We start from the raw sequence: 25,636 nt of genomic DNA, 5'->3' as shown, positions 1-25,636 counted from the left end.
AAAGCATTTTTAAAAATTTGCTATTGGTTTTGTATTCACTTCCTGCACAATCAAAGCTCTTTAAATATGTTATCTAACCAAAATAACAAATTAGATTTCTAATAGGGCTTTTAAAACAATTATAATTCCATGTATTAATTTTATCTTTTAAAGGCAAAACAGTGAGATAGGAAAAGCGATATGCAACGTGGCAGGTAACTTCTGCCAGGGCTCGCAATAGTCCCACCTCCTGGTGTTCCCGTCCTTGTGGAATCTCTTCCCCATGTGTGTGAGCTGAACGTGATGACATGCTTCTAATGAGTGGAGTATGGCAAAGATGATGGAATTAGTTTCTAAAAGTCGGTGACTTCTGTCTTGTTTGCACACTTTTTCATTCTTCTCACGTGCTTGCCCTGATGGAACAAACCGAAGAGGCCCGTGTGGCAAGGACCTGCAGGCCACCTCCAGTCAGCCACCATCAAGGAACTGAGGCCCTCAGTCCAACAGCTCTTGAGGAACCCAATCCTGCCAGTGACCACCACAGTGATCTTAGGAGCAAATCCTCCCCCAACCGAGCCATAAGGTGAGACTGTAGCCCTCCACGGCACCTTGATTGAAGCCTTGTGGGAGACTCTGACACAGAGGACCCAGTTAGCCGGAGCCCAGATTCCTGATGCACAGAAACTACGAGAAAATAAGTGTGCATTGTATCAAGCCACTAAATTTTGGGACAATTTGTTACACAGGAATAGAAAACTAATACAGCAAACTTTCATTAAAGAGACTGGGTAAAAATATTAATTGAAAGTCCACCTTGTGCCACACCTTTAAATGTATGACCTCATTATTCTTCAGATCAACCCTGTTCCCTTGTGGCTGGCATTTTAACCGACTTGCACAGAGTCAGCATAAGCAGTTATTCACCCTGGATTTCCATTTGGGCTTTGTGCCAGTTATCAATTTATTGCCTGTCAGCTCCAAATTCATCTTTTAATACCTGCCCTGCAATAATGGACAGACTGCCTTTACACATTTCTTCTTGACAGTGAGCATGATGTTACGCGTTCTCACAGAGGGCGCTGGAAGGACATTGCTGGAGGAAGGGATTTTTCCTGCTGGTTCTGGTGGCTGCACTGGGTGAGGACTTCAGTGCTGCTCTGCCCTAGCCATGATCCCAGAAGGCACAATGCCTCGGTGACCCTGGTGCCCAGGCCTGGCCTGATGGTCACAGACACTGTGTACTCTAGGCCCCCTGCCCACACTGGACCCCAGTTCCCTCTGTTTGTCTGTTTCCTCCATCCCATTTGTCTCCAGAGCTCTCCCATGCAGTCACTGGGCACTCCAGACCTCTTGCCTACACGGTACCCCCATTCCCTCCGCATGCTGCCCATTAGCCACAGCTTGCCAGGACCACACAGGGCTGCTTCCTGCTTGCTCTAGGGCTGTGGACCAGCAAACTTGTTTGCCATCTAGCGGACTGCAATGACACCTTCTCCAATGAGGTCTGAACCTGAGCCTTGGAAAGGGGATCCCTTCCATGTTTGTCCTTCCTTGGGGACACTTCCTTACCTCAAGGGTACTGTATAGAATTTTCTTACTAAAGTTACTGTTAAATCAGAGCTTAGTAATTCTTTATATTTTCTTACTTGAATTACTGTGTAGTTTCTGTCTCCTGATTGGACTCAGACTGATCTAGGCCTCCTGAGAAGCAGAGGAGGCTGGTCTGTAATCTATCTTTCTTTCTTTCTTTCTTTCTTTCTTTCTTTCTTTCTTTCTTTCTTTCCTTCCTTCTTTTTTTTAAAATTCAGTCTTATTAGAGACTGTCAGAAATTGCCACTGCAGACTATACTGCAAGTTGTCATGGCAGGGTATTGGGAAAAATTTTCAATTAGCAGTAATTGCACCTCAGATAAACCTCATTGACTGCCACTGCACAGAGCCTGCTCTGTAGGGTTCTATACCGGAATATTGTGGCCCCTTTCCCCAAAGATTCGGAGAAGCAGCAGGGTAGAAAGAAAAATGCCTGGGGCAGGGAATCAGGGAGCTTGAGGCCAGTTGACTGTCTAAGCTCAGGCTGGCTGTTCATTTCTTCAGTATACACGTGTGGAAAATCTATTTTGTTCTTGCTACTGCATCGATGCAGGAACTACTGCTATGAATAAGACACCATCCCCATTTACCTTTAAGGAACTCTGTGTCCCAGGAAGAGAGGGAAGACAGATGTGAAACAAAGTATTAAAATACAACATGGATATTTCTGTAATTGATGTATGTACAAAGACAGCCCAGAAGAGGAGAAGAAAGCCAGTAACTATTCTTAGAAAAGGGAAAACAAACTTCACAGAGGAGACACTATTTTGAGTCCTGAAGGACTTTTAGCTGGAGCAGGGCATTTTGAGAGGATAGGGCAGCATGTGCAAAAGTATAGAGGTGTGACAATGAAACAATGATACTACTAATAACTTATATAGAGAATTACTATTTATCAGTCACTAGGTTAAGAATCTTATATAGAATTTAATTCTCATTATTCAATGCTAAGGAATTAATCCTCATAACAATCCTGTGAGGTTGGTTAGGGAATTCCTGGTACTGATGCATCTCAATAAAAATGTGTTGGAGGGCCGAAAGTTGAATGATCTCTATTTTGAAAATGAGGAGACGGAAGTACAGAAACATCAATTAGCTGCTCTGCTCTGAGTCGGGTGTACATTGAGGTATGGATGGTGGCAGGAGGGCATGACGTGAGGTCGGAAAGGTAGGCAGGGACTGGGTCGTGGACAAGCTAGTATAGTGTCACCCCTTTGTGCCTAGTTTTCTCAGCTGCGAAATGAAAGTGCTAGACCAGAGACCCCTAGGTCATAGAGTCTGTGAGTGCTTCAACCCAGGATGTTCTCAGGGACAAGATTCTGAGGCCTTATTTTAATCACCCATTAGCCTTTAATAATCTTGTTCCCCTGAGATTTTCCGAGTTTAGGAGGACAAAATGTGTACGTTTCCCAAGTAAAGAGGATATGAGGTTGAGTCATGACTAATTTCTTGCGGTCACTTACCTGAGTCCTGGGAGTTTGGGATGTTGGTGGTGATCGGGTGGGCAAGGTGTGCTGGGTGGGGCGGGTGGGCTGAGTGTGCTCCCACTGGATATGTGCTTAAGGAGGGTGAGGCTGAGGGGGGTGGTAGCTGTGTCTTCTGAGCCATCCCACAGACGTTGAATGAATTAACGACAATGGCCTCCTATGAAGATGCTGAGTCAGTGAGTCCAAGCTAGAGAGCTGCGGATGGGATAGGTTCTCTGCGTTAGGCCATCCCTGGGACAGACGGACTTACCAAGAGACCCGTGGCAGTAGAGCAGAAAAAGCAAAGGTTTTGAACTTAGTTATGACTGTGATTCCTTGCTCTGCCACCTACTAGCTGTTTGGCCTTGGTCATAGTCGTCGTACCTCTCAAGCCTCAGTCTCCTCATCTTAAAATGGTGTAATAATACCTGTTTCATAAAGTTGCAATTATACTTAAATGAGATTAAATATTAAGGGTGCTTCTTATAGAATACAAGCTTAACAAACAGAAGCTGAGATTATTACTAACAGAGGTATTTCAGGGTCTGTACTCAATTCTTCCTAAAACAGGAAAGATTGAGGGAGGCAGGTTGAATGAATGATTAGATGAAGGTTGATTATAAAATTTTAATGGGCATAGATTATTTTAATGATACGAAACTGAATTCAAGTTTTATATTAATTTTACTCTACAGACTCACTGTATTAAAACCTCTTTCTACAGTATTCGTGTTCCTCATCCACTGTTCACTAAACCTATAACATCGTAATCATTCTTAATTCCCTGGTGACATCTTATGCTAAGCCATAGACTCAAAGTATGTCCATTGTCATTACTTCCCTAAGATATTTGGTGACAAGTTTGATTTCATTATAAATTGTTGAACGGTTGCTGAAACCAATTCTATTGACCTTGATCTTTTGAGAAATTGATATCCTTCTTTGTTTTCTGCTTGTCTTCATGGTGTTCTAGCAATTACTGAGATTTATTAAAGTGTTTCAGAAATTGTTTCTTCTGTGTTGGAAACATAGCCTCTGGTCTTTTGTAACTTAGAAGATATTGAAGCTTTTGTTGTTTTGCAAAAGCAAACTTTTCTTGAAAATGAACGGTTTTACTTTTAGGAGAAGCCTCTCACCTAATAGATTATCTAATATTTCATACGTGCTATAAAATGCTTAGAAAATCAGTTGGTAGACATCAGCTTAAAAGATTTCCATGTAGTTAGGTAGAATTCTGAGCTATGTAGATGATACTCAACACTGACAATAGGTTGTTCCTGCTTCTAATAGGGGGAAGAGATAACAAGGGAAGGAAAAAGAAAAGATAAATTACAAAACCTAAAAATGCCCTCATATTTTGAACTGAAGTTGTTAAGTATCTGATATTATTGAAAGCTGGCAACCTTGAGTTTTAAGTCATTAACAAATGAAGAAGTTAGTTAAGGTAAGTCTTGAAAGGCTGTTTGTCAAAGTCAATGTCAATTTCTCTCTCTGTCTCTCTGACTTTCTGTCTCCATCTCACTCTTCACACCTCCCCATCCTTGTGTTCTTCTCCTTTCTCTCTTCTTTCCTTTCTGTTTTTTTAATGTGTATATAAAAAAAGAGATTTAGTATAAACAATTGGCTCCCACAATTATAGAGGCTGACAGGTCCAAAATCTGCAGAGCTGATATCCAAAGGCTGGAAGCTGTTACAGAACCAAGTAGAGCCCAGTCCCAACTTAAAGTCCTCCTTTCTCTTTTTAATTTTTAAAATTTATTTAAAATTTTTCTTCCCATGCATGCATACATGCATCCATATGTAATTTTACATAAATGCTTAAATGAGATCATATCATAATAATTTTAGGGCTATAATTTCTTTGTCTGTTCCTCCTTTTGCCTCTCTCCTTTCCTTTCTTCCAAATAGGCAGGCTTTTTGATGAATCCCTTTTCCTTCAAGCTCTATAATTATAAACAAACTATATATACACACACACTAATATGCATAACTATACAAATAAAGGCAATTTTTCGGTTGTTTCAAAAAATGAGGTTGCATTATTCCCACTTTTCTGCATTTTCTTTTTCTTACTCAAAAAATTTCCAGAAAAATCTTTCCAAGTATTTAGTTAACTTCAAATGCATTCTTTTAAGTTTTGCATAATGTTTCATGATGTAAATTAATCTTAATATATTCAACCATTCCCCAAATGGTTGGACAGTCACTTGCGTGCTGTTTTTGACCATTATCAACAATACTACAATAAACATACTTGTATTTTTAGATACTGATGGCTTTGTTTTTATGTGATATAAAGTGTGATGTATTATTATGTGACCAGTAGACTTGCTAGATCAAAGGGTATAAGTGTATGAAATTATAATAAATGTTGCTGGATTGTTTTCCAGAAAGTCTGTAAAACTGTCATTTCACTCAGTAGTGTAGGAGAGCCTCCCTTCCTCCAATTTCTTGCAATAGTAGATACTTACTTTGCTTTATTTTTTGTCAGATGTGATGTCTCATTGTTACCTTTTTTATTTTGCATTTACTTGAACAGCTTTTCATGTGGTTGCTGGTCACTTAGATGTGCTCTTCTGTGAACTGCCTATTTATATTCTTTGCCCATGTTATTACATGTTATTTTGTAAAAGCTTTTCATATGTTATAGATAACTTTTTGTTGCTCTAAGGTTCAAAATGTTTTTTCCCCCCAAAAAAGCATGGTTTATCTATTTTATCTATTAATTTTGTCTATGATACTTTTACCCTAATTAAAAATTATATTGTCAAATATTTATTTCTCCCTTGTTCCCATCCTCTTACCTCCCTCTCTCCTTCCCTCTCTTCCTTCCTTTCTTCCTAGTTCTTTGTTTCTTTTATTAAGCTTTATTTTATTTTATTTTTTACCTGGTTTATCACAAGCATTTATAAAACCAAACCTAGGGAAAGAACTAGGTTTGGGGACACATGCATGGTTTTAATATAGTGAATGTTTAACCTGTCCTGATTATTACTCTTTCATTAGCTTTTGCTTTTTCTCACTTGGTTAACATATTTCCTTTTATACCTAAGTTATATATGCAGTCTCTTACATTTTATTTTAACATTTTAATTTAATTTAATTTTGTTTTATATGCAGTGTAGAGGCCCAACTTTATTCTCTCCCCAGTACTATGTCAGTACTCTATTAAATAATCAATTTATTACTGAAGAAATTAATATTTCTTAGGGGGCAGGAAGGATGAAGAGAAGTTGATTAATGAGCACAAATACACTGTTTGATAGAAGAAATAAGGCCTAGTGTTTGATAGATCATTAGGGTGACTATCGTTTACAATGGTCTATTGTGCATTTCAAAATAGCTAGAAGAGAATAATTCAAATGTTTCTGGCATAAATAAAAGACAAATATTTAAGGTGATGGATATTCCAAGTACATTGATTTGATCTTTACAAATTATATGAATGTATTAAATTATCAACATGTATGCTAAAACTACATCTATTATGCATCAATAAAAAATTGTTTTAAAAAAAGAAGTTAGTATATACTTTTGCCAGATATACATTGAGATCTATTTCTGGATTATCTATTTTATTCCACTGATTTATTATTTTTAATCTATTTTCATTTTAATACCATAATGACTTTATTACAGTGGTTTTATAGTGTGTCTTCCATTGTCATTAACTTTTTTAAAATACTTTTTTGGGTTATCTTGGATATTTACTTTTCTGTATAAAATTCAAGATAACTATTGAAATAGAGGATTCTTTTGGGATACTAATTAGAATTGCACTGATTCACATATTACTTTTGGGAGAACTGACATTTTTATTATTGTCTTCCCATCCAAAAATGCTTTATCTTATTTGTTCCAATTTTGTTTGCCTCCTAATAAGATTTATACTATTCTTCTATATGTGCTGTGCTTGTATTGTTGCTACTTTATAGTTTTTATCATTTTTGTGAATGGAATATTTTTCCATTTGCATTTGTAAGTGCTTATCATTACTGCAGAGAAACGCTATTGATTTAAAAGTATTTCTGTTGTACCCAGCAAGTAGATAATTTCACTGAGTATATTGATCATAATTACTATTCATTCAACAGCTATGTATTGATGCTTTTCTAAGCACCAGGGATATAGCAGTTGACAAAATATACAAAACCCCTGCCCTAGTAGAACTCACATTCTAATGTTTACAGTAGCCAGAGGGGAAAATATGGTTTCAGCCATTGAGAATGCTCAGAGGTACTTATATGACTTAATGATGTCCCGCAGGATATGACAAGTGATGGTCAACAAGATGCTGGGTCTCCTTTTCAATCTGACTTTCCTGGAATCTCTGTACCATCTTGAGAGGTTTCCTCGGTTCTCCCCCTCAGTGCACCTCTACTTCTCCACAGCACCTTTTCTTGGATGTAACACATGCTCTCAGAGTTTAGGAGCTCTGAGACAGATCTTTAATTTACTAAGTTGGGACACATAAAAAATTCCCGTGCTGCCATTTGAAATTCAAAAAGAAAGATAATAGGCAACAGCGCCATTATTTATCCAAGCCTTTTAGAAACCAATTATTTAATTACTATGTCAACTTTAGCGCCTTTATCTACATACATATCTACAGACTTTTCATGGATTTTCATCACAAAACAGTGTTGAATGCTTTGTTACAGTGTAAATAGGTTATGGTTACCCTGGTGGTCCTATGTGCTCAGTTCTGTCACAAGACGTGCTGTGGTCTGATGTGGTTCAGGCTCTTATAAATGTGTACTGATAACTTGGCTTTGTGTCCTTTCTGAGATAGACAAAATTAATTTCTTTGTTGCATTTTCAGATAATTTTTGAGATACCAATATACAAGTCATCTTAGTGATTAACAATTGACTCTTTGTCTCTTCTGGAATTTGACTCACATCATTTTCTCTAGCTCCGGAATAATTCTTTTGATGACTATAATAAATCAAAGATATCTTTTCCAATAATTTGCTGCCTCATAATCCTGATAAGATTGTTAATCTTTATTATTGCCTGTCTAGACTCTTGTGTATAGGGGTTGATTATGACAAATCTGAGTTGTACATTAATCCCTCTCTAGTTTGTTTTGAAGCTTATTAATTTAAATTTATAAACCAATTTCTGTTTATATGCCCGTAGAACAAGAATATTATACTGACTTGTTTCAGAGGCTCCATGTACATAGCAAAACTGGTGATCAATAAAGGATTCCTTTCTTTTTCTTTTCTTTTCTTTTTTTTTTTGGGAGACAGGGTCTTGCTCTGTTGCCCAGGCTGAAGTGCAGTGCCACAATCATAGCTCACTGCAACCTCAAACCCCTGGGCTCAAGCAATCCTCCTCTCTCAGCCTCCCGAGTAGCTGGGACTACAGGAACGCATCACCATGCCCGGCTAATTTTTTAAAAAAATTTTTGTAGAGATGGGGTCTCACTCTGTTGCCAAAGCTGGTCTCAAACTCCTGGCCTCAGGAAATCCTCCCACCTCGGTCTCCCAAAATGCTGGGATTACACGTGTGAGCCACCACACCTGGTCAATAAAGGATGCTTTAAGTGATTCAACTATTAAACTTTTTGGGGGTCAAATGTAGACTACATGGCAGACAGAAGTGTACTGAGTGTCTGATAATCATGTTTATTGTGAGTGGGAGACACTCATAGATTAAAATCATGCCAGTCAGTGTACTCTCATCTCATCTTTCTCCAGGTTACAAAGAACCACATACTGTCTCTGTATTACATTAGTGTGATTTCTTTTTTTTTTTTTTTTGAGACAGAGTCTCACTCTGTTGCCCGGGCTAGAGTGAGTGCTGTGGCGTCAGCCTAGCTCACAGCAACCTCAAACTCCTGAGCGCAAGCGATCCTCCTGTCTCAGCCTCCGGAGTAGCTGGGACTACAAGCATGCACCACCATGCCCGGCTAATTTTTTCTATATATGTTTTTTAGCTGTCCATCTAATTTCTTTCTATTTTTTTAGTAGAGATGGGGTCTTGCTCTTGCTCAGGCTGGTCTCGAACTCCTGAGCTCAAACGATCCGCCCACCTCGGCCTCCCAGAGTGCTAGGATTACAGGCGTGAGCCACCGCGCCCGGCCTAGTGTGATTTCTTAATGTTTTCTTGTTACTATTGGATTTTCCCAGCTAGACATTATTTCTTTGAAATTAGGGATTATGTCTTTATTTATTTATTATTGACCAATCTTTATCCCCTAGCACAAACATACATGCAGCATTTAATGCATGTCATTAACTTGCAGGTTTGGAGGGTTAAGTCTGGCTAGGCTACTCTAGGTGGGGTTAGGTAGTCACCTGGAATGTCCCACATCAATAAGATGAAACTTCTAATGCTCTTTTCCTGCTACAAAACATCCTAATACAGAAGAAATAATGTAAGGCTAAACACTGGAGTCCTGTCCTTCGGGAAACCAGAGTGTATGAAACATTTTCTGATGAGTCAATGTGAGCTCCTGGGTAGCAAATTACCTCTTTTAGGGGATAGCAGGGGGCAGCAACAGGCTGTCCATATGGCACCTGCTTTATTTCCGAATGCGCAGGCAGGCGGAGGATTATCGGAATCAGAATGCCCCTCTTAATTGTGTCACCATGTCTACTTTGCCTTTAAGGAAGTTATTTAAAAATGTAGTTTGAATTCAGTGCATATTTCCCATTCTTTCCACATTTGAGTATAGATATCTTGTATTCTTGGCTATTTTGGAAATACCAAGAAATATTGCTGCGGTTTGACTGTGTCCCCTGAAGTGCATGTGTTGGAAACTTAATTCCTAATGCAGCAGCTTGGGAGGTGGGGCCTGATAAGAGGGGACTGGTCGGAGGGCTCTGCCCTTATGAATGGATTAATGCTGTTAGGAGAGTGGCTTTGTGGTCAAAGCGAGTTCGGCCCCCTCTTGCTCTGGCCTTTGTGCTCACTTTCCCTTCCTCCTTCTTCCACAGCAAGAAGGCCCTCACCAGATGTGGCCCCTCCACCTTGGACTTCCCAGCCCTCAAACTGTAGAAAATAAATTTCTTTTCTTTATAAATGACCTGGCCTGTGGTATTCTGTTATAGCAACACAAAATGAAAAAAGATAAATATTTTGCCTTGTAAGAAACCAAACTCATTGCTGGAATAGTTACAAAAAAACTCCTCCTGAATGTTTATGTGGAAAGGTTACAAAGTGGATGATTGACTTGTACTTTAGGTAGAGGGTGGCTGAAAATTCAGGGACAGGGTTCAGATACTAACTGTGCATTCTCCTTGAATCTAATCTATGTGGCTGTTTAAGACAGAAATGCTAGTAATTGCTACCATTAATTTTATTCTTACTAAGTGTCAAACACTTTATTTACAACACAGTTAAACCTCACAAGAAATCTGAGTGGTAAGTGCAATTATCCTCATTTTGCAGATGAGGAAATGAATATATATAGAGGAGTTGGGTTATCTGCCAAAAGTCATTTATGTGGCTTGGACCTGTGGCAGTGAAACTCTAAAACCCACGAGCTGTTAAACTCCCTGTTATACTAATACAGAGTTCCATACATTCAGGTTTCCCAAAGGACAGGACTCCAATATTTAGCCTTAAATGGTTTCTTCTGTATTAGGATGTTTTGTAGCAGGAAAAGAGCATTAGAAGTTTCATCTTATTGATGTGGGACGTTCCAGGTGACTACCTAACCCCACCTAGAATAGCCTACCCAGACTTAACCCTCCAAACCTGTAAGTTAATAACATGCATTAAGTGCCGCATGTATGTTTGCACTGTGAAATCACATGAAGTGGGCTTGGCAAAGACCGTTCCTCATTGTTTTGGGGTTGTGTTAATTAGGAAGGGACCTTGTTCTCTGTAGTAATTAATACCCCACTATAGAACATATTCAAGTGAAAAATTTCTTCGGGTATATTACAAATATAAATGTACACTTTTACAGGTAATTATTTAATTATCGATTGCATTTTCTTTATGGCAATACATTTAAGTTTGCAACAGCATGCACATATTGGTAGAGCTTAAATTGTCATATACCTATGGTTCTAATTTTTAAAATAATAGTAGAGAACTACATTTGACCACCAGATGGCAGCAATGTAGGATTTTGAAAGGCCTTCAGGCAGAATCTTTCCAGAGACTAGATTCTTTAGTTTCATTAATTCAGATTGTGCTGTACTGAAATATATCTTTACATTAGTTTGGAAGAAAAGGTATATTTAATCTTGACATATAGAAAATGAGTTTAAACTGAATTATTGGGAACCTGGATTAAAGAGGTTTTAATATATCGACATGTTTATAATAATTAGCAGAACAAATTCCTGTTTAAGGAATCTAACACATTAGTCATAGCATGTAAATGTGTAATTTTAAGTACAAATGTTTCTTATCTTGTAGCAAAACAGACAAAAACCTGTGTTGGGTTGCCTTTGTTAGCAGTAATGTTGCGTTAGGGTTATGGACTTAACAATAAAAACAGTACATTTTAATAACATAGTGTATGATTTAGATTGAATCAGTCAGTCTGAATTAGTGTTTATTTTACTATATGTTTCAACACCAAATTCAAATATGGAAATAGTGGCAGTAGTAATAATAACAACAATAACATCTCACATTAAAAAGAGTTCTGAATTGTTGGCCACACGCTTAGCTGTACACAATCTCCTCTTACAATTAAAACTAGTAGACTGATTTACATATTAATTCAGAAATATATCAGAATATTAGTTTAGGAAATACTTCTCTCCTTCCTACTGTCCTAGATAATTTTTTGAGGAAAATGTCATTGCATTCAATTAAGTTGCTGATTTATGAAGGACAGCATTTTATTACTACTAAACCTGTCAGGACAATCTGAAAGACGTAGTTTGGAATAATTGTCTCAAGGGGCCCCCTGAATCTCAGCACTGTTCAGCGATGGTACAGAATGGGTCTTGGATAAAGATTCTCAGGGCCTGGGGTTTCATCCTATGCTTGTCACTGACTAGTTGTTGGACTATTTATGCCTATTTCCTTGTTTTTTAAACTGAGATGTTGAACTCACCTCCCTTTCTGCCTCCAAAACCTTATGAGCTTGCCACGTGGCCTCCCTGCCAAGCATAAGCAGCACAGTTGGAAATACTTGCAAGCAAACAGATGCCTAATTTCACGGAGGATCACCTTTGTCCCAAACTCTTAGAAGATTGATTCCTACGGAAATTCCTTTGGTAGGAGTTAATATGTCCCTCATGTGTAACCATTAGTGAGGTTTTGTAAAGTGACAGACAGCATTCTTGGATTATATTCAATTTTAAAATTACAATTTAAAAAAATTAAAAATCACTTAACTGCACATCTAGTGTCAAACCTAGGACTTAACAGGTTTCCAACACATCTGAGAATTCATTAGCGTTCGTTTTCTTTTGTTCTTTGACTTCTCTTGACTTCACGCTCTGTGTACTGATTCTTCCTCAGCCATGCGAGAAGATCTAAAAGTATCTGTCTATAATACTTATTTTTTAATGCCGAACAATTCCTCTCCCCAGGCTAGTGTTAATTATACTGTCAGGATGCAGTGGTAGAGTTAGCTCAGTTAAAAAGAAAGAAAGAAAAAAAAAAAAGCCTACTGATAACTTGAGGCAAAGTTCTGTGGTTGAGATCACAGAAGAAACGCTTGGTGGATAGGGAATTAAATTTCCGTATAACCAGCTATATGGGTGTGTGGAGGTGTGTGATGATCCGGGACTCAGTGAGGTTAAAGATAATAAACCTTTGTTTGCTTCACTTCATCTCTGAGGCTCTTCAACTGATTTCTATCTCAGGAGAACGTACCTATCCATTCTTAGAGGATGAGGCAGACTTTCCCCCCACTCTTTGTTTGGGGGGGGTCCTATAGACCCCAGTCATTAATCCCATTGTCACTAAAACCAGCCTCTAATCAAGGATGTCTCTCTTGTCCCCCTGCTGCTGCGGGGGCTGCCTCCACTATCTCCAGCCGCGCCTTCTCCCTGCTGACTGCTTTTGAGCAACTTCCTTGGCCTCTCTGAAACTCAGTGTCATCATCAGTAACATCGAGATAACACCCACATATGATCATGTGTGTCAAGAGACCTCGCCTACTGCCTGGTGTGCTGATGTGCCATTAAACCCCATTGCTCCTTTCCCTCATTTATTTATTTTTTTACCTTTCCTTGAGTTCTTCTCCGTTCTTCTCTGTCCCAAGTAGCAGTCAACGTGCTGCTGACCGATAGCCCTACATGCTTCCTGCTCTGTGTTCTTGCCTGTGTCTTGTCCTCATGCAACGATTCCTAGACTTTTGGACTTGGTGGACTTGCAAAATTTAAGGAAAGTTTTGAGGGCTGACATAGGACTGCAAACATTTTACCTAGCCAAATACATTACCAGAAAACCCCAGGACAAAATGCAAACATCTACCGTTTACTGTTACCATCGTTTCATAAAAGATGTGATATTTTGACACCCCAAAGGCAGGGAGGAAGGCCTGAAATAAAAGCCAGTCTCTAAACGTAATAAATTTGGTATGACAGGAATGAAAGCAAAGGAGCTGCCTGTTCCGAGAGGAAGACGCCCGTGTCATGGGCAGTAAGAGGCCAGGACGTTGTGTCCTGTGCACCGGGGTGACAGGTAAGGTGGCTCTCTTCCAACACGGACACACCCACGCCCCTGCAGCATCGGGAGAGAGCGGGGAGATGGATCTGAGAGGTCAGTGAGCCACTTACAGGCAGAAAATGGTAGAGAAAGGGTGGGATAAAAAAGCGAGTTGAGTTTAAGAGAACCCTAGTGGAGGAGACGCTGAAGGGTGGGAGAATGACAGAGGGGAAAGAGGACATTGAAAGTTTTGATGTGTTTTTCTCAGAGACTGAAGTGAAAAGTAAATTATTTTTCAACAGTTTAGGATAATGGGCTGATTTTTTAAAAACGGGATCTGTGAGTAGAAGGAGGCTCTCTGGGCTTTGTGCAGTTCACGTTCGTGCCACGGACATAGTACTCGGAGTTGTCGTTATTCTTCTCGTTTGCCATGGATAGATCTGGGCGCTGGCCTAGAGGAAAACTGCCTCAGCATCCGGGCAGGGGGCGGACGCAGGTGCCACGGTGCCCCCTTGGCCCCAGACCTCAGCTGTCTCCCCACTTCCCCTGTCCGGCCCCTGGGGGCTCTCTTGTTCTTGGTGACTGTTAAAATGACTCTGCTGTCACCACAAGTGCCACTCTTGACTCTGCAGATTCATGGCTCCAACCAGGGCCACGCTGGGAGAAGACTCTCTCTGTCACTTCACACATTTTGTATCAGGTTCTCTAGAGGGTTTCTGGGTTTCTCAGTTTTTAAGTCTTCAGAGAGCGGTCCAGGGAGTACTTGGAAAACAGCACTTAGAGGTCCTCCTTTTTGATGCTGCTAGATGTTTTGGGACAGAGTTGACGCTGACTCACTCCTAACTGCCGTCTGCTTACATTTCCTCCTCACCTGGCATCAGCTCTTCCAATGTTGGTGTCTTAGCTGGGGTTTCCTAGGAAACAGACTCTGGGGTGGAGATTTGGGCACAGGAGGCTTCCTGGGGATGGTCTCAGGATGACACCTGTGGGGGCAAAAGGCCACAGGACGGGGCAGCGGAGGTAGACTGAGGCAGTCTCAGCACAGGCTGGCCCCCCACCCCCTCCCGCCCCGACTTGGGGGTCTCTGGGAGAGACGGCCCTCAGGCCTTTCAGCCACGGGCCAGTCATTGGATACAGCCCACCCCAGGGAGGGTGTGACCTCGGCCACATGACTGTCTGACTGAGGGCCGTTTGGGTTGGGGTCGCAGCACTGACAGTGAGTGCTCAGTCCTAGAGAGGGCGTCTGGGCGGTGCATGCCACTCTGTCCACCACAGTGGGAGCTCACCTGCTCCCTGCTTTGTCCCTGTCCAGGATTTAGGGCATTTGCAATGTAAGGTCACTTAAGTTCCATAAATCTCAAAGTCCTCCTCACTATTTTTTTTAAGGAAGCCTAGTTGGACCTATGCAAAAAGGATTTCAGGAGGCTTCAGCAGCGTTCCTGAGAGGTCCTTGGTGGATTTGCCCTCCCTTCAGTTTGTTGATATTTATCCAGACCTCTGTGAAAGGCGTGGTTTACCTGTAACTAACAATTATTTTAATCTCAGTTATCTTTTGCATTTGTATGAATAAGGAGACCAAGGCCCAGTAAAGTTAAACAATGTGCCCAAAGTTGCACAGCTAGGGTTAGAGCAGGGTGATCATGTTAAAGCCATGCCCTTTTGCTCACACGCCTGGTTCCTCCCTGCCCCTGAGAGGCGAGCATTGGTTATCCGTCTCTGAAATGGCGTCAACGCAAGTGACTGGCGGTCTTATTTTGGCACATCCAAAGGACAGTTTTGAGTCCTATTATTATACTTGATTTTTCTTCAGTAAGTGACTGTTAATCAGGTTCTTTCTAAAAACATTTTCTTCTTTTGGCTCTTGTGATCGGACACGCCCCTGGCTTTTCTCCCTCCTTTCTGACTTTTTCATCTTCTTTCTAGCTCACCTTTCTCTGTCTACACATTAGATATTCCTGTTCCCTGAAGTTTTGGTTTCTTTCTGTCTTACCATCCCTCTCTATACCTTCTCTCTATATGATCTTATTTGCTCTCATAGATTTGTTCCTTTTCACAGTCTAATGTCTCCTAACCTGTATTTCTATCCTAGATCCTACTTTTGAACCCATGTATCCAGCCAGCTGCCTGCTGAGCACCTCTGCTTCAGTGCCCGTGGATCCTACCACTCAACAGTTACACTACTCAGCACTTTCTGACTGCAAATTCATATCGAATGAAAGTAAAGTTTGAATTCGCTTAGGCCAAAATGGGGAATTCATTGGATTATGTGACCAAAGCTTGGGCACCTGGAATCAGAAACTCTTGTACCCTGGACCTTGCCCCGGTCACTTGTCCTGGCTCCTCTTGGCATGCTGGCTTCAGGATGACCACGGGCAGCTCTTGGGCTCCTATCTCAGAGTTCCACAATGTGAGAGGAAAAGAGCCTTTCTCTGTAGCTCCATTTCAAAAATGCCCTCCTGGCCCATCCTACATGTGCTCATCCTAAAGGCCAATCACTGTGGCCATGTAATAGTAACAATAACAACAATAATTTTAAGGAGAGCTAACATCACTAAACACATTTTATGTGGCAGACATCATGCTTAACATTTTCATGAATTATTTTAAATAACCTTTGCAATAACTCCCTATGCGGGTACTATTATTATTCCTATTTTATAGACAAAGACTGAGTTAGAAAGATTGAGTAACTTGTGCAAAGTCACACATCTATTAAGAGGAGGAGCAATGATTCAAATCCAGACAATTAGACTCCGGAGCCTGTGATAGTCACTAGACAACTCCTACTCCCTTCAAAGAAATATTGCTCTTCAAAGAAGAGAGGGGATGTATCAGTACTTCACCCCGTTTCTTTTTCTTTTATTGTGGTAAAATATGTCTGAGATAAATTTGCCATTTTAAAGTGTACAATTTGGTAGCGTTAAGTATATCTGCAATGTTGTACAGCCATTCTATAGTTCTGAAAGTATTTTTTTTTTTTTTTAGACAGGGTCTCACTCTGTTGCCTGGGCTAGAGTGCAGTGGCATGATCATAGCTCACTGTAACCTCAAACCCCTGGCCTCAAGCAATCCTCCCACCTTGGCCTCCCAGAATGCTAGGATTACAGGTGTGAGTCACCATGCCCGGCCACCGAAAACTTTTTCCTCACTCCGCATTAGAAACCCTGTTCCACTGAGCCTTCACTTCTTATTCCCCCTTCTCCACAGCCTCTGGCAACCACAAAACTGATCTCTGTCTTTATGGATTTGCCTGGTTTGGATGTGTCACATAAATGGAATCAGACGATATGCAGCCCTTTGTGTTTGGCATCCTTCACTTAGCATTATGTTTCCAAGGTTCATCCATGTTGTGGTGTGTATTTTATTCCTTTCCATGGCTGAATAAGATTCCACTGTTTGGATTATATCTCACATCGTATGTAGGCACATTTAAAGGAGCTACCTTGCACAGGCAAACCCGTGGAGACTGGAAGGAGATTAGCGGTGGCCAGGGGCTGTGGGGAGGGAGGAAAGGGGAGTGACTGCTTAACAGATGTGGGGTTTCTTTTTGGGCTGATGGAAACATTCTGGAATTAGTGGTGACAGTTGCATAATGTGACCATACTAAAAGCCATTGAATATTATAGTTTAAAATGGTAAGAATGGTGAATTAAAAAAAAAAGAGAGAAGACAGGAGGAATCAAATGAGAACTATCCATTGCTACCTTGAGCAGAACACGCCCCCAGATAAATTCAACTTTCCCCTCTGTGACCCTCTGACCTGCTCCTCGCCCCACCTCCACTGGGGTGAGGGCGCAGCCCTGCATGTGGTGGCTCAGGTCAGAAAACCCGGGGCCGTCCTTGGCTGTCCTGCTCTCTCAGCTCCTCCTGCTAAATAATCATGAGGCAAACACGTCCTCCTCTTCCTCCATCTATCTCCGCCCGTCTCTTCCTTCACATTATTGTTAGTGTTACTGGTAGCATTTACTGTGTCCTCAGCATTCCCCGTGTACCAGTCACGGCTCTGAGTGCTTTCATTCCCCACCCCCCTTATTTTTCACACAGATCTTGCACTTGTTTCCTAACTGCAACAGGTTTTCATTTTCATCATCTTCTATTCTATTCTCCTCACTAGCGATATTTTCTCAATCGCTAGTCTGCCTACGTGACTTCAATAACTTACCATCAGTCTTAGACCAAAGGCCACGCTCCTCACTAAGACTTCCAAGGCCTCACTTTTTTCATCTTCTCAGCTCTCGGGAGCCTCAGTTCTCCTCATTCCTTCTTGCTCCTCCCTCCGTGCTTCCAGGATCACTCACTGTTCGTCAAATATCCCAAGTTGTCTCCCTCACCTTGGTGCCTGGTGTTCCCTTTGCCTGAGACACTCTTCCTTTGGACCCCCTCCTCACCTGGACATCAGCTGTTCAAACTGCAGGTCTCAGCTGAGCCGGCGCTTCCACTGGGAAGTCTGCCCTGGGCTCTCCGTGACTGAGTCAGGAACGCCTCTTATCTGCTTGCAGAGAATCCCGCACTCCACCCATTGCCACTACTGCAGAGGACAGTCCAGTAGGCTGTGAGCTCCTTGGGACTTGTATCCTTCTCATGCCTTTCCCAGCACCTGGCACGGGATAGGCTCACATACATACTGGCTGAATGTGTTATAAAGCTCTAACTTAACATCTAGGAAGCTGAACCCCACACTGTGGGTGAGAGTAGGATACCATCAGAGTAAGCACTCATGGCACGGGCCTTATTACCCCGGCCTGCCTCTATGTCTCCATCTGTCCATAGGAACTAAGATGAGTGTTTATGGTGTAAGTCCCCTGATCCATATTGTGACTCAAGCCACTGATAGGAATCCTACAGAAATTGCACAAGGGTTAAATGATAACGTTGCAAGGGTTTATTTTAAAAACTGGCTGTAGAATTCTTGCTCACTGATTATGGTCAAGGCCTTCTTATGGTCTGCCTGTAGCTCTTTGAAAGAAGACTTTTAAAAGATATTGTCTCCTCCTCCTCCTCCTCTTCACCATCGTGAATATCTCCACATCACAAATCTCCATTATTTCCCCTTCACTGAAAGTCAGTCAGTCTAAAGGCATCCATTTCATGGACAATTATTACATATTATACTGATGCAGAGCACATTTAATGGCAAGAAATAAAAAGGATTGACTGTCACTGCAGACTTGTCACATTTGATAGTCTAGAGAATTTTATTTCCCTGTTGTGTGGTGAAGACAGTGTAAAGTCTGAAATGTGAGCCACCGCGTTCATTAGCTACCCGACTCTTCATCCATTTGCTTCCCCGGTTTTCTGAGGGAACCTTAAGCCATAGAAGAGTTTTCTCCAGAGAGAAACAAAACTAGCCCACAACTATTTTTTTTTTTTTTTTGAGACAGAGTCTTGCTTTGTTTCCCAGGCTAGAGTGAGTGCCGGCCGTGGCATCAGCCTAGCTCACAGCAACCTCAAACTCCTGGGCTTAAGCCATCCTACTGCCTCAGCCTCCCGGGTAGCTGGGACTACCGGCATGCGCCACCATGCCTGGCTATTTTTTTCTATATATATTTTAGTTGGCCAGATAATTTCTTTCTATTTTTAGTAGAGACGGGGTCTTGCTCTTGCTCAGGCTGGTCTGGAACTCCTGACCTAGAGTGATCCACCCGCCTCGGCCTCCCAGAGTGCTAAGATTACAGGCATGAGCCACCTCGCCTGGCCAAGCCCACAACTATTAATTTTTGTTTTCATTGTGGAAACAACAGATCCTCAAATTGTAGTTCATAGGTAATGAGGAAAATTCTCTTGCAAGTAAAAAGGAACAATATTGACTGTTGTTACCTGCTTCTCTCAACTCCTCCCATAGACCATTCCATTGCCCCAAACTCTAGTACCAAAGGAGAGGGGCTCACGCCAGTGGTGCTGGTCAATGGCCAGGCAGGTGCATTTTCAGCTACAGAAAATGAGAGTTCTTGGGCTGTTTCTGGCAGAGCAGTGTGGTATAGTGGAAAGATTACAGGCTTCAGAGCCAGCAGACCTGGGCTTGCACTGCAGCTCTCTGTTTCTAGCTGTGCAATTGTTACTGGAAATTCCTGAGTCTCAGTTTCTTCACCTGTAAAATAGGCTCAATAATGTCTACCCTGAAGTGTTATTGTGAGGAATAAATAATAATGAAAATAACTAACAAATATTGAGTTCATGCTCTGGGCCAGGCTCTGTGCTGTGTCTTTTATAAATATTATCGCATTGCATCCTCCTGACAAGCTACCAGGTTGTTGTTATTTCCATGTGACAAATGAAGAGACAGGTTTGGAGTCGTTGAATAACTTACCTGATGTCAAACAGCTAGTAAGAGCCATAGCCTGGGGGAACCCAGGTCCGTAGGTGTCAAAGTTGTTAACATCAACACAAGTTTTTCTCATGCTTAAGTAATATATTGACACCTTTAAAGGGAAAAAAACAAAAATAAAACCTTGAGCCCCTGTTATGGATGTAAACTATTTTGTTAAATGTTGCTAAGTTTGCATAAACTGAAAATTAAGTGTATGTTGGACAGTGTGTGAGAGATGCTGCTTTCCTGTTTGCGTGTGAATATGGTGCTTCTTACAGGAGACACCGGCACTGTTGAGATCAGCATGACTTTCTGCCCCAGGCCCTGTCACAATTCCCTTCTCCTGCCACTTTCCCCCATGTACACTGCTGCAAAGCCTTTTGTCTTGCAGCTCCTAATGTCACTGGGCCTTCACTTAGCTGAAAAGCAGGATTTCCATATTAAATTCACTTTTGTTGATTTCACATTAGCTTTAGGTACAGAGCAACTGGGTGCCAACACATTCATAAAAACAATTGCCGAAGCAGGCACTTTACCAATGTTCTCAAATTTAAGTAACGGACAGACCCTTTGAAAGGAACAAGGATATTTCTTTGCCCTATTGTTGTAAGGTTGTTATTCATATGATTGAAAATATGCTTTTATTACTTTTTAAAAAGACTGTTAGTTTAATGGAGACAGAAAATTTAAATATTTTGCTAGGAATCCTCATGCTATCAGGAACATAGTTTAGGACCCCCAGTTGTCTGTGGGCCTCAGGGAGACATTGATCTTCACAGTGTTGATGTTCCCAACGTTACCTTGATGATGGAACCGTGCACGGAAAGGGTTCGCAGCAAGTGTGTGTCAAGATTTGTGAAATAATTAAATATTTATTTCATTATTTTTTTTTAAGAGATGGGGTCTCATTCTGCCACCCAGGCTGGAGTTCAGTGGCTTAATCATAGCTCACTGTAACCTCGAACTCCTGGGCTCAAGTGATCCTCTTGCCTCAGACTCCTGAGTAGCTGGGACTACAGACATGTGCCGCCACACCTGGCTAATTTTTAAAAAGTATTTTGTAGAGATGGGGTCTACTATGTTGCCCAGGCTGGTCTTGAACTCCTGGCCTCAAGTGATCCTCCCACCTCAGTCTCCCAAAGTGCTGGGATTATGGGTATGAGCACCTGACCTATTTCATTGCATTTTCAACTACATTTTTTGAATAGGCAATGTATTCACATGACCCCAAATTTTAAAAGTATAAGAAGGAGATTCAAGGTTTAAATCCACAGGTTTTTATACACTGTGCAGGAATTGGTTAACATTCGTACTGTTTTTGATTTCTTTGCCAATCAAAAAGGTGAATGATCTTAGAATGGTATGTAGAACATACAGACACCCGTCTTTTTGTGTTTCTTGTCACAGTTGACTTCAAATGCCAGTGAGGCAATTTTTAAGAAGCGTGAATAAATAAACACAGTATAATACACACCTATGTATACCTACGTGGATTCTCCCTTGGTAACAGAAACTGAGTTTTGGATAGAAGACTCCCAATATTGATGAGAAAACACATGATGTGTTGGAATGAATGGATCTTCAGTAAGTCACAGACACGCTGCTTGCTGCGCAGCATAACATTTCAAGATACCGAAGCCAGGAATTAGATTTGTGTTACTGGGAAGGCTTTGGAGCGAACAGATGTGAAATGCTAAGCCAAATGAGTGTGCGAGCTTTCCACATCTGTCCCTTTAATTTTCTGTATTTTTGCTTCATTATCTGCATCGTTGGAATGCTGTATCTGTCATATGCCAACAGATGGCAATATTATAAGATCATTTTTTTAAGACGGTTAAAATGAACGACATTCTTTGCTGCCTCCAGATTAGTCAGATGGAAGAAACAAGAAAGATCTTTATTGGTTGTCTCTTTGGTATTACAAAATCTTATTTTTCTAATTTTTCATAAGATATTGGCAAAGTTTTTTGTACCCTACTGCTGCCACTTTTTGGCTAGTTTTTTTTTTTCCTTTTGCTTAATTTTTAACTTCATATCTGACCCCATCTTTGCTATATTTTATGTGCAAATCTTGATGTGTCTGCTTTGAAACGCAAATGAAAACAAAGTATACGACTATTGGTATAACTATATTTTTAAAGTAGTACTAAAGTAGTATTAGGTATATAAAATGTTTAATGTCTTAAGTATTTGCAAATGTTTACACATTTGAAATTTCTTTGTCTCCTTAGAGAACAAAATATAAGCAAACCACACTCATATTGCCCCTTTTTTATTTTTTTAAATTTTAGACTAGCAGAAGTGTTTTTATATCAGAATTATGTGTTTGTTCAAAATTTGTAAACTCCTCCAGAAAGTGAATGTTGTATTTTGGACTAAGCTTCTCTATTTAGTAAGTTAAGATCCTGTAAAATATGACCCCCTATAATGGAACCTCTGAAGACATTTAAGGAGCTCTGAGTTTTGGCTGTTGGGATGAGCTTTGGACAAAAGGCTTAAGATGAGAAAAATGAAGTTGGAGGCATCCAACCTGCTCTGCTGCAGGAAGAGGAGCACTGTTATCCCATCATGCCTCTTTATTTGTCACTTTCCTGGTTCCTTTCCCTCTGCCCAGCTACCTCCTGGGCCCTGGGAGCATCTCATGCAGTATCTCTCTTTGGAGAATAGAATCCATGTCTATGCACAGATTTTCAGATATGAACTGTGTGTCAGAGAGTTCAAAATATATCCCCAGGCCTGACTTCCCTTGGAACTTCTTTCCTGAATTTCAGCTGCCTGCCGGACTCTTGGTGCCTGATGGATTTACCCACTGGCACCCCAATTCAGTTTGCCCAAGAGAATTATTTCCCTGGATGAACACAATCCATTTCCTTAGGTGTCTTGGCTAGAAAACTTTTCCATGGTGAGTTCCTTACTATCTGAGTCCTGAGAGATGCTCCACAAGAAGAGGTTTGAGGAATTTTGAATATTCATAACCTCTTTGGAGATTCACAATGCTTACTAATGTAGTCAAACCTCAGAGAAGACTTACAGAATAAAGTAGTTTTAACTCGATTTAACCCAGCACTTCCCAAGCTTATTTGAACACAGAACTTTTTTCAAATGTAACCCCTATTGGCATCCTGGGAAACTAGTACCTGGTAAAAACCTTGAGAGACACAACCTAGGAGTCATGTTTGATTTTTCCTTTCCTCTTCCCACTTTGAAATTCGAGGTATACTGTGCATACAGTAAAGTGCACAAATGTTATACATACAGCTTGGTTTTATGTATATGTGTACATGTGTAACTACCACCCAGATTAACAAAATAGATCATACTCCATGATTCCACTTGTATAAAATTTAATACTAGACAAAAGTGATCTGTGGAGATAGGAGTTAGAGTCATGGTTAACTCTGGTGGTGGGCATGAGAGGGTGATGGGCATGAAAGATACAGACTAGGAAGGGACCTGAAGGAAAGTTATGGGTTTCTGGAGCTATAGATGGAGCTGTTCTATCTCTTTCCCACTCACACTCACACTCACCGAGTCCTTATGAGGCTGTGGCTTGGTGCCCCAATGGCCTTCTTGCTTTCTGTTCCCACTGCACACCCTTTCTCCTTTCTGGGACAGTGGCTTTTGCTGTCCCTGGACTACGTGTCATGTCTCCTTCTCCCTGGATGACTCTCCTATGTTGCTGATGCTTCTCTTGTCTCTGGTATCAGGGTACATGTCACTTGCAACTAAATCTGAGCCCAGAAGCTCTGTCTCTGGCACTGCCCACAGCCTGCGTTCACTCCATTTGTTACATGTACTAGGCTGTGCTGCCGTGGCCTGTTTAGGTGTCCGCCTTCCCACTGGACTGTCGTTTTCTTGAGGGCAAGTGTCTTCATCGCTGCTCTAGCTCAAGTACACATATGACATCTTTTTTTGAGTGAATCCAAAACATTCTATCACATCTTACTGCACTGTGTCTCAGTCTCAACTTTCCATCCATGCTCAAGCCCAGGTCGTTTCTAAAATGCAGGCCTTGTTGTGTGTATTACTCTCCTTATCAATCTTCTCCAGTGCTCTCCTGAGCTTCCAGAATTGGAGCCCAGACCTCAGACCTCGTCACCTGTCCTGCAGGCACTGTGCAGACTGCACTCTGCCGCACTTAGCTTGTGTCCCACCCCTGCCTCTGGATCACCTCTGTCCAGGGACCCAGGCTTGTCCCCGTCCCCAGGCACTGCAGGTCCTCTGAGGTTTCCAGGCCTGTGTCTGTGCTTTCTCCTCTGCTTTTCACACCTCCACTGAGGATAACACACACACTTTCTGGGAATGTCATGAAGTAAGTGAGCTTACATGTTGACGACTAACTTTCTAGAGCATTCTTTAAAATAGTGCTGTCATTGGCAGATGTTTTAACTAATATCATTTTATTGGCTTTATCGAGCTTGGAGATTGAATTCTGGGACCTCCCATATCAGGATCCTCTGTCTTTTACATGCTGATTCTTTCAGTGGTTTTAAAAATATCCCATAGCATTGTTCTTCATAAGATTTTTACAGACTTTTAAATAGGCGAAAGCACAAATATGTCAGACTTAAGGTAAGAGAGGTTAGCTGCACAGTCATGTGTCTCTTAATGATGGGGATATAGCGTGAGAAATGTATCTTAGGTGATTGTCTTTGTGCAAACATCACAGAGTGTCCTTACACAGACCTAGGTGGGATAGTCTACCACGTACCTCGGCTGTATGGTATATCCTGTTGCTCCAGGGCTACAAACCTGCATAGCATGTTAAGGTACTGAATACTGTAGGCAATTGTGACACAGTGGGAAGTGTTTGTGTATCTAGACATATCTAAACATAGAAAAGGTACAGTAAAAATACAGTATTGTAATCTTAGGGGACCATGATCGTATATGCTGTCCATTGTTGACTGAAACACTATTACGCTGTACACGACTGTACTTAATACCTCTACATGGCTTTTAAAGATTTTTAAGCATCCACCTTGAAGTAGGAAATCAAAGAGGTAGTGTTATGTAGCAGAAAGAGCAGTAGATCAAGAAGCGTTCGTCTCATTTCATTTCCCAACTTTTCTGTTAGCCAACTATGTGACCTTGGATAATTCACTTAGCTCATTGTGTTCGTCTGTTAAAAAAGAAAGATACTTGACGTTGAAAATCTAAATTTTTCTCCAGTGTTAAAATTCCTGCAACAAGCAAGAGTAAGTCAAACTATATCTTGCTTAAAGGAAACCTCATTTTTGAAATTTTGTTTATCTTTATAAAAGAAGTTAGGGTTTATAAATTTTTTTCCTGCTGTTGTTATAGTGTTACTGTATGAATGACCACAACATTGCCGACTTTAATGACAAATTCTCGGTCCTCACCTCATTGGACCTGTCAGTAGCACTTGGGCAGTTGATCATTTCCTCCTCTTTAGTCAACCCTTTGTCATACGTGCTCCCAGTTCTCCCTTCTACTCCGCTGGCTGTCCTCAGTTCCCATTTCACATTCTTCTTTATCTTACTGACTTCTACAGAGTGGTGTGACCCGAGGCCAAGCCCCAGTTTTGTTTTCTATCTACATTCATTCTAATCATCTCATATTAGTTATCTATTGCTGCATAACAAATTAGCAGCTTAAAACAATACACATTGATTATCTTACAGTTTCTGTGGGTCAGAAATCTGGGCATAACATAACTGAGTCCACTATCTTAGGGTTTCTCACAAGATGGCAATAA

General features: G+C 41.1%; 1 non-coding gene and 1 pseudogene across 1 annotated transcript; both read right to left on the bottom strand.

The window, feature by feature from the left end:
* Positions 1-1,787: 1,787 nt before the first annotated feature.
* LOC138382031 (U4 spliceosomal RNA) lies at positions 1,788-1,920 on the bottom strand (annotated as a pseudogene).
* Positions 1,921-5,926: 4,006 nt separating this feature from the next.
* LOC138382273 (small nucleolar RNA SNORA72) lies at positions 5,927-6,058 on the bottom strand. The gene has a single exon (XR_011233363.1). It is a non-coding gene; the product is annotated as a small nucleolar RNA SNORA72 (small nucleolar RNA).
* Between the last annotated feature and the right edge of the window lie 19,578 nt (positions 6,059-25,636).

This window comes from Eulemur rufifrons, chromosome 3 (genome assembly GCF_041146395.1).
Source record: "Eulemur rufifrons isolate Redbay chromosome 3, OSU_ERuf_1, whole genome shotgun sequence".
In the NCBI taxonomy this organism is placed as follows: Eukaryota; Metazoa; Chordata; class Mammalia; order Primates; family Lemuridae; genus Eulemur; species Eulemur rufifrons.
The sequence above is the reverse complement of the archived record's forward strand: the minus strand, read 5'-3'. Positions and strand labels throughout refer to the sequence as shown.